This window comes from Crocodylus porosus, unplaced genomic scaffold (assembly GCF_001723895.1).
Source record: "Crocodylus porosus isolate Cpor-Errol unplaced genomic scaffold, CroPor_comp1, whole genome shotgun sequence".
In the NCBI taxonomy this organism is placed as follows: Eukaryota; Metazoa; Chordata; order Crocodylia; family Crocodylidae; genus Crocodylus; species Crocodylus porosus.
In genome coordinates this window covers 212,321,996-212,337,057 of record NW_017728886.1, presented here as the reverse complement: position 1 = coordinate 212,337,057, position 15,062 = coordinate 212,321,996, and the positions used below count along the sequence as shown (strand labels likewise).

Sequence of the window (15,062 nt, the reverse complement as noted above, 5' to 3'; positions counted from 1 at the left end):
GTAGTGGAGGGTAGGAAGATTAATTTGTATATCCACTGCTGTAGCTAGGACTTCCTGTTAAACTAGGGTTACTATATTTCCAGCATCAAAAAAGAAGACACCTGGGAAGGGGAGGGGAGAGCAGAGGAGGAGAAGAAGAGAGAGGCATATGATTGTGGGGAGACAGTGATATGCCCATGCCCTGCCTCTGCCCCCACTTCTAAGCCCCTGCCCCCCCCCAGCCCTGCCAGCCCCCCTCACTCCCAACCCGCAGACTCCTGCCCCCCAGCCCTGCCAGTACCCTGCATTCTGGACCCATATCCCCCTGCCTGCACCCTCGGCGCCCTTCACTCCTGACCCACAACCCCCTTCCACCCGCAGCCCTGCTGGTGCCCTGCACTCTAGACATGCAGCCCCTGCCCCCCCAGCCAAGCTGCTCCCACGTTGCACATACGCACACACACATGCACACATGCACTCATACACTCTCTCTCCATCTATTTACTTGGCTTGCCCGGGCCTGCACAGGGAGCACATGACCCCTGACAGCTAATCATTTTGCCCACTGCTCCCAGCCCCAAGCAGCCAGTCTGGGACAGCAGAGGAAGAACAAAAAACCCAGATATTTGCTCTTGTTTTAAAAACCTGCCCAGATGCAGCACAGGGGGCCAAGAAAAGAGGACATGTCCAGGAAAACCCAGACATATGGTAACCCTACACACTGGCTACATTGGCCTCCTCATTAGAAGAAAACTAAGGGGAGTTGCACAATTTCCACTTCCTTCTTCACCAACTTTTCAAGTATTGCTTTCCCTCATCACAGATGGGGCTGTAAGTCAGAAGCAGAAGTTGGAAGCAAACAGGGGCTCTAATCTAGCTTTGAAATACAGATGATTCCTAAGTAAGCCATGGGCAAATGGTCAGACAGTTATATGTTCTCTAAGTGACATTAGTTTAGGAATTAACATGGTTTTCCATATATATTTGAAAAAAGGCATTGGAATTTTGTTTTTCAACTTGAGAAAGACAGTGATTAGCATATGACCCAAAGGATTATGTGTTACCCCTTTTACCCCTGCATACAAATGCAATGTACCTTGCCTGTTTCCTTAAACCTTCCCATCATTGGTATGGCTATTAAATCACCACTCTGCTGGCAACAGCAGCAAAATTTATGCTGTGGTTTTTCAATCATTGTGTCATCCATTAACAGAATGACATGATGGTTAAAATAACCAGCAGCCATTCTAAAAATCACACTGATAATCCCATTTTGGGTCCTCTAATGAAACTGCACTGATGGTAACAACAGTGAAAAAAATTCTGAGGAGAAATCTAATGTAAATGGCAGGAAAATCCACTAATTTGAATTCTTTTTAGGTTACTGTGGAATTGACACTGACCTCTCACTCCTTATTTAACTTTCCAGCTCTCAAGCCACTCAACATGAAGTTTCCTCAACTGTTATCACATGGGTTCTCCTTTCCCCCCACCCCAACATAAATCCCCAAATGTCATGGAATTTTTTTTTAAAACCATGAAAATCATGGAATCCATGACTTCCATGGCATGTATGACTAGGATCCAGCCTTGTACAGATAAAGTTAAACACTACCATAATACAGCACTCTAAACTCTTGGAAAGTAATACAATATAAAATTGAATGCAGTGTGTAGGATGAACTAAACCAGATAATACACTTTTAGAATACTCTGCAATAAAATGATCTAGTCACAACAGAATTTTAAAATCATTCAAAAATCATTCTTTCCATTGCTGCCTATCTTGCACTGGGTGTGGGCTTATAATATCTTCTGTATTTGGAAATAATGTTCTAGCATCACATCATTTTTAATAGTATACTTTTATCAGTCGCTGCCTGAAAGAAAAACTGTGATTTTAATTCTCACATTGATACTTACCATACCTAGGGCAATTCATCTTTACCTTTCTTTCTAATGCCATTCCACTTACTCTACTTTTAGAAGTATGCTCACATGCCATTTGGAAATATGCCAAGTTTTGTTTGGGGGGGGTTTGAAAATGCAAATTTGCATTGTGCATAATTAAGCTTTCCTCTCTGTAATGGAGACCAAAAAAATGAAAGCCCAAGGAAGCAGCCAAACAAAACAATTAAATGAATATATTTGCATTGCACAAGCTCAATCACCTTGATTTTAAAGTGCTAAGAAGAGAAAGTCCTTGAAAAGTAGTAAATTGACACATAATTAAGACAGTTCACAGCAAAAACCCATCCTGGCCGAAACAAAAATGACTTAGATTCTGCCTTTGCTTGCAACTCGGTAAAAAGCAATACTTTAGACAACAACTCCATGAAGTCACTGTCTGTATTTGACATGATCTTCATGCAGGGGAACAAATATGGAAGAAAAAGAAACCCATAGATTCCCTTCATCATAGGTCCCCTCACTTCTTAAGAACAACTAGTAGTACAGACATGCATGGCATGTTTAGTATTCTGCCTAGCAAAGATGAGCGAGGCAGAAACAAATACATATTACATTTTTCATGCAGGAGTTTAGAGATCTTTTTGTCCCTCTGGAATGTTTTACCTTGTTTGTTTATGGATAGATCTGCTGGGACACAGTGGGTGTTTTGGTCCCAGATCTTTTTCTCAGATTATTTTTATCTCACTGTGAGGGACATCTCTGTGAGCCTGTGAAAACTTTTACAGCTGTCAGGATGCTAATGGGAACTTCATCTGTATACCCAGCACAAGTGCTCTCAGGAAGAAACCAAATGTCAAACTGAGGTATGTAGAAGTCGCCATAAATATGTCTTTGAAAGTTTACCATCTGGAACAGCAGATTACTTTTTGACAAGAAGCTGGACTACCCTACCCTGGGCATTGTCTTTTAAATAGCCCCATCACTACTAGGAAGGGAAAACATGATTTCATGTTCTCTGTTTCTTCATAAGCTTTGCTGACAAGGCTGTTCAACAGTAAAATAAGATGTATGTGTTTATCTAAGAGCTTTCTTAAAATATTTGATCACTTGATCAAGCATCTGACAGAAATCCATGAAGACACCCTTAAAAAAGTAGACTGTGACAGAGCCAATATGTGTAGTTTTCATTCTACACACTGCTGCACCTTCTCTTTGTTAGAAGTCTAAACCATGTCTTCAGGGACAGTACCTGGCTTAGGGAACTTCCCATCAACATAACATGGGCAGGATACAAGGAATTGAAAATTAATGTGCACTGTATGGGAAATTTCGGCACAAGCCGAGAGAATCTTTTGAAGGCTGCAGAAGTTTCCATCACACATTACAAAGGGAAAAAATGGGCTAAGTGAAAAAGCAAAATGGTGCAGTTTAGTCATTTAATTCCTAGGCTGGTTGTGAAGTGTTATTAGGATTTAGCTAATGCTCTGTTTGAAATTGCTGTGGTTCATTTAAAAGGATACATTCTTACTAAAAAGTCTGTTTGAAAATACAAGCTGAGAACAATCTGTAAAGCAGCCAAACAGCCTGCTTAAAAAAAAAAAGTTAACTAAAAAGTTGGTTTGAGGCAAAAAATGTGTGCAACTTGAAACATGGTTTTATGGGCACCGTTACACAGTTGAACGCCAAAATCACAAAACACCAGTTATAAATCACTTTGCTTACCCTACTAAACAGATCTTATTTCAGAATGGATTATATACAGTATTATTTATAGAATACCTCACCTGTAAATGGTGAGGACAGAGTTAGATTTCTTTCAAAAGTGGGAGAGACCAATAATTCATAAGCACCACAGGTATGTGAGAGTTTCTGTATGAAGATCTGTTATAGTGGCAAAAGAAACAATTAATTCAGTTACTCTTCAGGGGGACACACTTTGGTGCAATGAAAAATGTATTTAAGAAAAATAACACTTCAGCCTTCAGGACCTGTCAAAGCAGGGAAACTGAAGCAATAAGCTGAAAAGATTAATTCTGAGATATTCAGAATCTAATTAGAGATAGCATTTTGACTTTCAACTTAATTTGGTAGCTTTTTCCCATTCCAGCTACCAGTGAAATTCATAGTCATATTAAATGAAAATGACAGTAAAGTACTTTCTATCACTAATTTCTAATTAATGTTCTGCCTCCTATCCTTCCTAAACATAAAAAACTTTCTTTTTAATTAACACTTCAGATAGCCTGTTTAGAATCTATAAATACAGTGAGACTTTAATGATCCATTATAGTGATGCTACTTAGTTTTCAATGACTTGTAAAACTTCCACAAACAGATCTGCAAATTAATCACATCCATCTGCTCTGCCGCAGCTGCAAGGGCAGTATTACATTGTACTCTGCCACTTCCACCTTTTCTGGTTTTCTTTCTGATTTCCTCTCAAACTTTAAGTCCATGTGTGCACCAAGCCATCTATACAGTGATAATCAGAAGACCAGACAGCTCTCTATAAAGAAGACTTCAGACTTTACAGACATCTCAAACGCACTTTTCAAAACTCTCTGGTTTGTTCCACAATGACCCAGTCGACACTGCACAAACCCTGCCCTACCTTCTTCCTGACTGCAGAAATCAGTGAAGCATCTTAGTTAAAATGTTAGAAACATTGTGCGGGATTAGTTTTACCAGTAGTTTTCACACGTGTTTAAATGGCTGCACACTTATTCTGTAAGAAACTGAAGACAGGTATGATAATCACTGGCATTCTTACTTGGGGGTTAGACTAGGTGACCTCCTAAGGTCCCTTCCAACTCTAATTTTCTGTGATTTACTGAAGATTTTAGCACATGTGTGTGAAAGCCGCAGAGGGAGGGAGATAGAGAAGGGAGAATGTGCAAATTGCAGAGAGAGAGAGAGAGAGAAAGTGTGAGAGAGAGAAGAGGAAGAGAGGGAGGGAGGGAAGGGACATTTAAGTGGCAGATACACTGCTCCAACAGAGATTGTCTAATCTATACCTTCAAAAGCATGACTTTAACTGCATTAGGACTGTTAGTTTTGTGGAGACAGCCAAGCATCAAGCTATGTTGGCTGTTATCTGTCAGCCATACAATAGGAGCATTGATAAGGCAACAGCAACTGGCTTTGACAAGTTGTGGTGCTAACATTTCACTCAAAGTCATGAAGAATAATAATAATAATAATAATAATAATAATAATAATAATAATAATAGCAGCAGCAGCAGATGCCTTTTACTTTACCTGAACAAACTGGGTTTTTTTCCCCCTTGCAGCTGCTGGAAAGGAATCCTCTCTCTTCTCCCAACAGCTACAGAGCTCTCCTCTTGCTTGCAACTCACACTTGGAGAAGACCACACAGCTCCAGCAAGGCTGCCTCCCTTTTCTAATCCCCACTCCAACGTGATGACACACACTAACCCCAACCATCTGTTGAAACACGTCCTCAAGCACTCAGCACAGTGGTGTGTCAAGACGGGCTGCCCAATCCAATCGCTGGGGCTGGGTGGCTCTTAAGAAGTTGGAGGCAGAGACAAGGACAGAAACGAGGGGGCTGAGAACTCTGAGCGAAGTAACCTGAGCTTTCGAGCGAGGGCTGCGATTGGGGAGAGGCAGGGAAGGGAAGGGGAGAAGGAGGAGTGGGAGGTCCTAGGGGGAAGGTAGAGGGAGTGGACTCTTGTGGAGGCAGTCGCGGTGCTTCTAGCAACTCCCTGCATGCCTGGTAGCGGCTGCTTCGATGGCAGGTCCGTGGAGGGCGATGTGCCCCGCGCGCCGCCCCGGCCCCGGCCCCAGGGCTGAGGCGGGCGGCGTTTGCACCGAAATGCGACATTGGACATTGGCAGTGCAAACTCCCACCTTCCCGCGATCGCCCTGCGGCCGGCCCCGGCTCTCCCGGGCGGGGGAGGGGGGCAGCACCACGCTGTTGCGCTTTGGCAGAGAAAGCAGCGCTCTTCACTCACCACGAGCCTCCGGTTCCCGGGACCCAAGCGGCTCTCGAGCCCCGGGACCCGGTCACATTGAGCAGGGCTCCTCTCCTCCCACCTCCCCCCGGCTCTGCTCCTCACACACGCCCGGCTGCCGGAAAAGCTAAAAGGAAATACCGGGCGTCTTCATACTGGATGCAGCAGCGCGTCCCCACTGCCCCCCGCCTTAAAGTTTCCATTCCCTGCGGCTAGGCGCTCACTCGGCCCAGGAACCCGCGCCCCCGGGCCGCGGCCCTGGCCCCGCCCCGCGCCGCGCCGTCTGCACGGGGGTGCCGCGCTCCCGCCGCCCCGCCGGCCCCCGCGCCGGCTCCTTCACCTCTGCGCCGGGCGCCAGCCCCATTAGCTGAGAAGCGCGTCAAAACCCGCCCTGCAGACAGAGCTCTGCGTCCCGGCTCACCGAAACAGGATAGTGTGCAAGGAAGGCGAATATCTAGCTAGCTAGCTATATCTAGATAGATGGATAGCTATATGTAGATAGAGCTATAGCTAGCTAGCTAGCTGGCCATGGATAGATATAGCTAGCTAGCTATAGACAGCTAGATAGACATTATATATTTGTGTATATTTATTATATATATATATAATATATATAGTGTGTGTGTATATATATACACCCCCACACACAATATATATATATTATTAATATACACACACAAGTATGTACACACATGCCCCACATAATACATATACACACACAGAGAGATATACGTGCGCATGCACATCTACACACATACACTCCCCACATGTACACACACATACACATATATATTATATCTAACTATCAATCGATAGATAGATGTGTGTATGTACACACACACACACACACACACACACACACAAAGCCAGGGATTTTACTTCATTACCAAGCGCCTGCCTTTCCATTTGCATTAAATCTGCATGTCACATTTATGACAGAAGCTGCCTTTCTTTGAAATGGGAGAGAGACAGGGAAAAGTGTTGTTTTGGCCTTAAAAGTTACTTTGCAAGTGCTAAAAATCCAAAGTGTAAAAAGGCTGGCGTTTGGAAAGAGAGACTGTTCCAGCACTCTATAGTAAATCCGTCTTAAAGCCTAGAAACAGTGATTTGCTTTACTTGGTCTTTAATACCTAGTGCATGCTGTTAGAAGCTATATTAGAATCACCGGTGGCAAATCAAACGGTCTACAAAATCTGAGGTTAGACAATCTAGTTCAGTAGCTGACCATAGTTGACCTATAGAAGAAAAGGAGGAGAGGATAAAAATTACTAAAGTCCTGATTACATTTGTTCAAGTTCTTTCCACAAGTGATTGTATGGTTTCTGTTTCAGTCTTTTAAACTGAAACTGCCTCTGCAGATGCTGGGCATTCACTAAAACACTATTTCTTAATCTGATAAATCCAGATAAACAAGCAACAGAATAGTTTCAGCAATGGTAAGTGAGCCAGCCAGGGATGAAACAATGGTCCCTTGAGTATCATAAGATTTTAAGCAGTGCCAATTGTTGCTTCAAAGCAGGTTCTTTTGTTTTGTTTTATCAGACAGGTCTCAAAGAGTCCCGATAACCTTGTAGATCTGGAAAACCCTGAAGGTATTATTCAAGTAGTTTGGATTATTCTTAATTGCATTTTTTACAACAATTGAATTAGTAACATTACATTAAAAGTGCAAAATAGAGCTGTGGAATAATAAAAGTCACAAAAAGAATTCATGACATCTCATTATTTTGCATTCTGAATAATTGCCTAACACTGATCATCAGAGGAGGGACTGTTTTATTTTATTTACTCATGTGGGAAGCAACTCAACCTTTTTATTTAAGTGGCATAAATTAAAATTGTCATATTGCTGCCTACCAAGAAGAAAAACAGTTATGTGCAACACCAGCATTTTATATAATGTTTACATATAACATATATTAAACTCCTACACAAAGTACAGGCCCAATTCTGTTATTTTTACACCAGTATAAATCAGAGGAGTTCTACTTCAGTCTGTGAAGTTACAATGTAAAATTGGGGAGAGGTCATAAAAGACCCATTTTGCATATTTTACATCCACATACATACACTCAAGGGTCTTCAAAGTTTTCTAGTAACCTAAAATGTTAAATTTCAGATCCAAAAACAAAAGTCAGTTACCACTCTTAAAACACTGTACGATCATGTTTTCAACTAAAACTGCTGCTGATGTTGCAGGATAACCTAACCGCTTTGGCTGTGACTTGGAGCCAGATTTAGTTTGTAGTGACAGTTTATAACTGACTTTTCCATTACTCTTCTCTATGCAGACTGCCATCTGCAAAGTGTTTAAGTTTTAAAAAGTTGAAATGAAAGCATTGCTGGAAGAACTATACCTGAAATATTGTTAAGGTTATGCATCATAAAATACATTTTCAAGTTGACTTTCAAAATTGTGAACTTGAAGAGTTGGAATGACCCTGCTCAGATAAGACCCATAACAAAGTGAATAATGTTTTGCTGGAAGTAACTCAAGAACAATCCTAATATGGAAGATTAATTGTAGGTAACTGTGATATTGAAAAATAGTCACTCCTACTTTGTTCCCACAGTTAACATGTCCCTTTACTTATTAGCGCTAATTAGTTTCCATGGTAACCAACGGGCCCCTTATAAACCAGTGCACTGAGCTTCACTCATCTTTGTCTAGGCTAAGCTCACCACCTTTCTCCTTCCACAGATGACCTTGGCAGTTTGGTTTTGAATATTCATACACATGAGCACACATGAGCATAAGATTGTGTTAATATAACTCACATTAAGGGATTACAGTGTCAGAAACTCGTAAGTGTTTTTTGTGCAATTGTTTTTTACCTTAACTCCCCCATACTGTACATATGTACAGAATCCACTTCTGCTTTCATTGCCTCCCTGTAACCCGCACTGGAGTCTATTAGACTTGAATATGCATATTTAAAAGCATAACATGTTTCACTATTTATTTATATCTATAGATAGATAATACATCATTCAGATATCCCTAGTGTCAGATTCTGGTCTCAGACATGCACATATCTAAGAATAAAGTTTGGCCACTCAGTAACCTATAGACTCCATGGCTGTGTCAAGACAGGTGTGGACAAGCGGTATGTGGCACTGCAGACCACACACTGCACATGCAGGGGTTCCCTGGGCTGCTACTTCACAGCAAGCGGAGTTTTCTTGATCCCAGGACATCCCAGGTTCAAAAAAACCCACGATGAAAAAAGTGGGATGGCACATGTGGCGGCAGCGCACACCACCCAAAATCAGAGCCTGGCCAGCTGGAGCCACACTTCAGCTGCCAGCTAGGCTTCCTGCCATGGCTGAAGCCCCAGGAGGCCCTCAGGACCTCAGTTAAGGCTGCTGGAGCCAGCGCAGTTGCTGGCCCCAGCCTTCCTTACCCCACCTGGAGCAGCCTGTCACATACCAGAGCATGTGTGGGGACAAGGAGCAGTAGCACAAGACGTGGCGCTGCTACTTGTCCTCAAGAAACAAATGTCCATGCTCATGCCGTCAGTACTATTGAATAGTTAGAAGTTCCTAAAATTTTGGCTAAAATGTTAAAAGAGTGTGTGTCTAAAATTGGGCTCCAGAGTTCATAAACAGGAACCTAAGACTCATATAGGTTTGATTTTAAAAAGTATTGCACCCCACAATGGTTCCAACAAATGCCAATTATACTTAATCCACATTTAAGTAACTAGAGGACTTTAGCATGGGACTTAGATGCTAAAATCTACCCGAGTCCAAAATTGCAATCCTGAAACTTCCCCACTGAGATGCTGCCTAACACCAGAGGCACCTAAACTCCGTAGTTGTCTTACCTTTGACTTCAAAAGTTCCCCAGTTCTCAAACATCTGGGCCCAGCTCTTACCTGAGCCCTATCAGGCTTCAAAAACCTGACATTCCACTGCCCTTGAGACTCCTTGTGGCAGGCACTCTCTATGCTATAGCACAGTGGTTCTCAACCTTTTTAGGGTCAAGGAACCCTTCATTAGTCTCAAGGCACTCCTCCATAACTTTTCGTGAATTAAGTACCTCCCCATTTCAAAAAATAATGTATATACTACAGTGCTTTGCTTACCTCCTTGCAGAGAGTTGGGAAACTGGGGCAGGGGAGCCTGACCCTATCCTTATCTGCTTATTTCCTCATGCTTCCTGTGATACCTTTAAGGATCTCATGGCACCCCTGCATCTGGGTTGAGAATCACTGTTACAGCATTTGCCCAGGAAGTGAGATACCTTAGTTCACTTCTTCAGCCTTTGCTGGAGAAGATTCAACCCACTCCCAGTAGAGTTAACTAATTAAGAAATACATTACTTTGTGCTGGGGAGGGAGAGGTGGTGAAAGAAACCTCTCCCCGCTCCTGTGGAGAAGGGCCACCATATGAAAAATTCAAGATTCTTTGGGTTGGAGATAGTGCAATCTGAAAGAGGCCTCTGTACCTTTATGAGAAGTTACTTGCTTGGGGACAGACCTTGGTTCAGTCCTGTTCCTAGGACTGTTAATGTATTTTATTTAGTGACTAATGTAAAATAACATCTAAAATGTTGATACCCTTATGTGCATGCACATCACACCCATATCACACGAATAACATTGTCAAAAGATTAAAATTGGAAGGTCAAAAACTTATTGTAGGAATTGCCAGAGTTGAGGTTATTTATCAGTGCCCAGGATGGCACAACATAGTTGCTTTTTATATGTAATTTCTTAGTACCTAACCTTTTTATTTTTATGTGCTACTGAAAGTGATCTCAGGATTGGAATGCTGGAAATAATCCCTTGGAAGATATAATAGTGGTATATGGGCAGAGTGCAGGTGAGGTGGTCAAAGGTTCACAATAGTCAATTCATCACAGGGCTTTACAATCTACCATTGTCACCATTACCACACACACACACAAAAGATGAAAGGAGGACTGCAATGGTTGTCAATCCCAAATTTGTGTAGCTTCACTTGCATTCTCTGCTAAGCTTATTTTTCCCTATTATTGTTTCTTCCAAGCTTATTCCTTTAACAACTAATTGCTTAATTTATTTCCGAATAAGCTTATAGTCGAATAAAAACCTAATTAAAGAAGTATGCATCTTATCCTAGCAGATAGCATTAAACAACCTTTTTGAGTAAAAATATATATCTTGAACTTAACCCCCCCCTAAAATAAAAACAACAGGAAAAAATGGAGTCTTTTTAGATCATGACAAAGCCAGAAAGATTTTCTGAAATGGGGTCTAACTACCTAACTATAGTTCTTCTGCCTAATGCTGCCAGTTGGCCAAAAATCCTAACTTCTCCTCATAGTGAAGAAGTGAGCAGTGAGTTCTGAGAGGAGGTCACTACACCAGGCATTTAACAGGAGAAAGGCAAATGGAGGAAAGAAAAGAAAAAATCATTGGTCTTAAAGCAGCCAGCACTATATAGGTACTCTCCTATTCACCAGTGAAGAAAAAGCTAAGGGGACAGGGCATATGAGGCCTATAATGCTTTAAAGTGTGAGAACACAATGAACTATAGGCTCTCATAACTTGTGCTGACTTCACATTTTTGGACACAGCTCAATTTCATTACAGTAACATTTTGAGGTAAACCATTCAATACTTAGCAAAATTGAACATATGCCAACAACATAGAAGCCAAAATCTCTTACAGGTTTTTAGTGTTAAATAAGTAAACTAGGGATAAATGATCATCTTTAAGTCTCTCCCTCTTCACAGTTCTAATCATACTCCCCCTCCCCTTCATTCCTAGCTCTGAAATCCGTGATGACAAAAAAAAAGTGAAAAGTTCAAATGATTGATTAATGAAAGCCAACCAGACTCTGTACAACTTTCATTATAAAGGTTCAATCTCACCATTTCCCCTTTTGAGTTGACCTATAATATTACATATAATCAAGGTACTACTTGCCTAAGAAAACAAATCACATTAATGATGTTATCCTGGTCAGAGCGTGGGAATATACCCAGTATAATGTGCAGATTCATTTTTTCCTAGTAGATCAAGGAAGTAACAACCCCTCTTGTCCTTTTATGCTTATGCTGACAAAGGACCATCTCAATCCCATGACACTTCAGAAAAGTATTGTTATTTAACCCCCTTGTGTGTGATTACATCAAGAATCAGTTTGTAAGAGGCAAGGACGTATGGAAGTAGAAGAGCACTCAGAAAGAGTGCATCTGACACAGTTGTACAAAGATCTCTCAGTATAGTTGTTCTTAGACAACTCTGGTAGTAAAAGTATTGTTCACTCCTTATTCTACTTTTGTGCCTATCAGCTGACCAAGACAGCAAGGCATCATAGTATCAGAAGAAACACTGTCTCTGCAGCTTCCAACAAACAATGCCAGAAGGGAAAGCACTTTCCTGAACCAGGTTTTTCACAGTGCTTGCTCTAGAGCAATGATTGTCAACCAGGGTGCCATGAGATCCCTTTAAGGGTGCCATGGGGTACCACACAATATTAGCACTGTTAGGCACATGAACACCTACACATGATTCACAAAATAAACCAAGAGATTTCAAATAGGAATCCAGCATTAAAAAACCCATTTTGACCTGTTGTGGTCTTTTTGAGTTCTTTGCAATAGATGAATTGCTCTATTATTTTTCTATAGTAAAAAAAATGAGGGAAATCAGTTTTTGAAATGGGCTGCTAAATTTAGAGAAAGTTACAGTAGGGGTGCCTTGTGTCTAAAAGGGTTGAGAAAAATCACTGTTCTACAGCAACTGGTATAACTCCTCTATAAAAGAAAATCCCAGAATTGTGAAGATTCAGTCCCAAATGTGTCAGCAGAGACAAGATCCTGTATACATGCAATTCTAAGGCAAAATGTGTTGTTAACATGGCAGATTTAAGAAGCATACATGAATAGCATAAAAGATTTTTATAAAATAATCCGAAGATGATAATTTAAATGTAATTGATTATGCTTTTAATAAAACCTACTGGGTAGCATGCTTACCTCACAGTTCCAAAATAATTGTTTGGCCTTCTTGAATGCCCAGAGCCCTGTATTTGTCTATTCCACTGACAAAATCACCAGTTTACCTCCTCCTCATAAGTGTGTTATCAGTAGAAAATAATGTAGCATGTATTTGCAAAATATAGAAAACTGGAAGCATTGGGATGGTATAAACTGTGAATATCAGAAAAACCCAAATAGGAAAGATTAACTGAGGTAGACATGTCAGAACAATCCCAGTTTTTAATAGCTATTGGCAAGTAACTTTTCCTACCAAAATCACTTTGCTCTTGTCTTGTGAGTAGCCAACCCATTAGCCAACTAGTCGTGTCACAGACTACAGCTACTTGACTTCTAGTTTGGCACAGAGAGTGTAGACCATGTTTCAGAATACCTGCCATAGTAACTTAGTGGTATAGACATACATTCAGGCTACATAGGCCTTTCTGGAGAGCTCTCAGAAAGATCTTCCTCCTTTTTACGTACTCCTATTCTGTCAAAATAAAATGCATTACAGTAGCTATCAGAATAGCTACTGATAGCTTCTAGTATCTACTATAACTGCTGCAATTCATTTCCTGTTTTACCTTCGGTCAAAATTATTCTAAATCTTCCTCATTAAGGGTCTTTATACCTGTTATTATCTATAATATCCAGAGTCTTCCCTACATGCTTGCAGCTGGGGGAGGCTTAAAAGGGCTGCAGCTTGAAGTATTTGGTTTTACTCAGGTTGACAGCTCATTTTGGGAGTAGTCAAGGGGAGGAAGGGGTGGTTTATGTGAACTTTAGATCCACACTCTTTTCTCCCTCTATTATAGCAAGTAAGTGGCCAGGAAGAGGATGGAGCCACGTAACATGGAAGTTATTTCTCTGCAGTGCCAGGAAATTCTGTTTAATTTGTAAGGCTGGTTTGTTTTCCTTTCCTGGATATTCTTAGAACTTAACAGAAGATGGCAAGTTCATTTACAATCATTATTAGATGCTTTGAAATTTATATTCTACTTCAGAAATGTTTAGATTTTGTTCCAATGCTTCTGTAAGAATTCATGTGTGTAAAAATATTCATTTTGAACTGAAATCCTGAGGTTTCAGGAAGAGGTTTCAAATTGTCAATGAGCAAGCAAAATTTGGTAGTTAGGACAAGGACCTGAGATGTGAAAGTCTCATTTTCAAAAGCTCTCAAAAGGTATTTAGGTGCCTAATTCCCATTGTAAATAGTGCTAAATTTACTCTACCCTTAAAGCTCAGATATATTTTGGATAATTCACTTTATCAGATACTTCACCCTTTGATCCCATTACATATGGCAGTAGTTAAGGAAAGTCTTGGTAATGAGTTTTTGTCTTTCCCACAAGCCTGGATACTGGACCCACCTGTAAGATGACAAATTTCTTTGGACAAAGGATTACCAAAATATGGGCATCTTTAATGGCCATTTGTCTTGCTGTTATGTAAGATCATCCTTGCCTGTAAGTGTAGAAACTTTCATTAGTGGCCTTGTGTTTCCTTTTCTGGTGGTGATGGAAGCAGACACAGGACTCAGGTTTGGTGTTGGTGCCTACAGAGTAGCTTGTAATTGTTTTAGACAGTTTATACTAGACTGACCTTTCGCTTGAATAAGTTAGCTTCATACAGGTACAGGATTAATGGCCTTCCAGAGCTTGTGCTGCAAAAAAACGAGGGATATTTCCTGCTTGAGAAGGCCCTCTGGAATTTCCTTTCTTTCCAGCACTACATAACGTAACATGGTGATGCTATTTCACGTAGCACAATTGCCAGATAAATGGATATGAAGGTTCTTAAGGAAGCAGATGGGGAACAGCTGCAGGCATACATCCATTGATATCATGGCCTTGCTAAGAAAACAGATCTTGCAGATGTTAAAAATTCTATTTTACTTTCCAAATAAAATCCACATAGAAATTATGTTTTAAATGTACACAGGTCATCCTTTGTTACATGGAGATTTTTTGTTATAATAGCAGATCCCATTTCAATGAGCTAAAGAAGGAAAATATAAATGACTCTGACACCTTTCTAGAAATACTTGAAGCAAAATGGCATTATTTATCCAGCATCATGCCATTATGACCCTAATCCTGCAACTGGATCAAACAAACAGAATCTCATTGGAGTATACGTATTGGGCTCTCCACTAGCACAAATGTCCATTCACAGGAATTGGATTTGGATTACATGAATTAGTGCAGGCATGCAGGTAAAAAAG

At 40.9% G+C, this 15,062-nt stretch overlaps 1 protein-coding gene across 2 annotated transcripts in view; it reads right to left on the bottom strand.

Annotated features, from left to right (window-relative positions):
- SULF1 (sulfatase 1) overlaps positions 1 to 5,519 on the bottom strand; it is a 170,511-nt gene extending 164,992 nt beyond the window's left edge. Inside the window, exon 1 of one of the 2 annotated variants that reach the window (XM_019549006.1) lies at positions 5,149 to 5,519. The gene's annotated coding sequence lies outside the window, so the exon portion shown is untranslated. The remainder of the gene's footprint in view (positions 1 to 5,148) is intronic. The other variant, XM_019548996.1, reaches the window with a different exon arrangement.
- Between the last annotated feature and the right edge of the window lie 9,543 nt (positions 5,520 to 15,062).